This window comes from Terrapene carolina, unplaced genomic scaffold (genome assembly GCF_002925995.2).
Source record: "Terrapene carolina triunguis isolate 2854851 unplaced genomic scaffold, T_m_triunguis-2.0 Scaffold523, whole genome shotgun sequence".
In the NCBI taxonomy this organism is placed as follows: domain Eukaryota; kingdom Metazoa; phylum Chordata; order Testudines; family Emydidae; genus Terrapene; species Terrapene triunguis.
The window spans coordinates 121,620-123,561 of record NW_020664874.1 but is presented as its reverse complement, the minus strand read 5'-3'; positions in this window follow the sequence as shown (position 1 = coordinate 123,561).

Genomic DNA, 1,942 nt, shown 5'->3' with positions numbered 1-1,942 from the left:
TAATGCCTTGTCTCTGGAACAATGGGACTCGGGTTACCCGAGGGCAGGCTCCGTTGGCTGGAAAGTCTCATCAGGGACATGTGGCACAGGCTTTTTTCTAGGTTAAAACAATAACTCGAACATCACATTTCATGGCTCATTTCCTGTGGTGTGTTCCTGGGGCCCTACAGCCTTCTCGCGGGAGGTGTAGCCTGTGTAGTGTGCAGCATTGTCAGGCTAATTGTCTGCTTCGTGAGGGGAGCCATGCATCTGTAACGCTTTCACAGACTGCGAACCAGTCTCCTGCCGCCAGCATCCTAGAGGATGAGCCCAAGAGGATTAAGCAGGCCCTAGCGCTACAGTGAGTGTCTGATTTGGATGATTTTTTCCATCTGAGCCACATTCTGTGATACCTGCCTATGAAAGATGCGTCTATGATGCATATGAACATTTTCGTATATGACTTTCCTCCCCTTCTTAGCTGGATGCTTAGAGCTTCATGCTGATCCAGCGTACTCCGTAGAAATCCACGGAGTAATTCCTGATTTATAGTGTGTGTGTGAGAGCAGAAACAAGCTCCCGTGATACACAGCTGAGCTTTGCCAATGCTGCTGTTTGCTCTTCTGTGCAGGTTTCTGTTGCATGTTGCAAACTGAGCTAACACCGGGGATTACGGAGCTCCTGTTAAAACCAAACACACCACAAGCTCCAAGATGTCACTAAACGAGGGGCATTTGGCCTTGGGAGACCTGCAAATATTCCAGCATCAGGGAAGTGTCTCAAGAGTGTCATATGTAAGGTAAAAATAACAGGAGTACTTGTGGCACCTTAGAGACTAACAAATTCTAAGGTGCCACAAGTACTCCTGTTATTTTTGCGGATACAGACTAACACGGCTGCTACTCTGAAATATGTAAGGTAATTGTCCTGTTCTACTCGGCACTGGTGGGCCTCATCTGAAGTACTGTGTCCAGTTCCAGGTGTCGCACATTATGAACGATGTGGACAGGGCCGGCGCTTCCATTTAGGCGACCTAGGCGGTCGCCTAGGGCACCAGGATTTGGGGGGGCGGCAATTCGGTGGCGGGGGGGTCCTTCCGTGCTCTGGGTCTTCGGCGGCAATTCTGCAGCGGGTCCTTCACTCGCTCCGAGACCCGCCGCCGAAGTGCCCCGAAGACCGGGAGGGTGGAAGGACCCCCGCCTAGGGCGCCAAAAACCCTGGCGCCGCTCCTGGATGTGGACAAATTGGAGAGAGTCCAGAGGAGAGCAACAAAAACTGATCAAAGCTTTCGAAAACCTGACCTATGAGGAAAGGTTAAAAAAAGGGGCATGTTTATGTCTAAGAAAAGACGACTGGGGGGGGCGGGGGGAATGGATAACAGCCTTCAAATACGTGAATGGCTGCTATAAAGAAGAGAGCGATGAATTGTTCTCCATGTCCATTGGCGGTAGGAGAAGAAGTCATGGGCTTAACCTGTGACAAAGGAGATGTAGGTTAGATATTCGGGAAAGTGTTCTAACTCCAAGGGGAGTGAAGCTCTGGAACTGGCTTCCACGAAAGGTTGTGGAATCCTCGTCATTGGAGGTTTTTCAGAACAGCTGGACAAACACCTGTCAGGGCAGGTCTAGGGTTACCTGGTCCTGCCACAACGCAGGGGGCTGGACTTTTCAGGTCCCTTCCAACCCTATGTTGCTATGATTCTACGATAAAAGACGTGACCCCACAGGGGTCAAAAGCAAGGGCCAGGCTCAGTCGTGGCCTGCCTCTGAACTTCCACCAATACAGCTGCAGTGACTCCAGCGGCGTTATTCCTCTCTTATGCTGACGTCAGGAGATCAGAATCAAGGCCATTGTTGCTATTTTTCTCCCAAGTTGTTTCAGTTCCCTCAGAGCGTAAGCCGGTCTTGCACCCTCTCCTCCTTCCCCCGCAGTTCAGTATTGTTTCCATCTGGCTAGTGTCTGC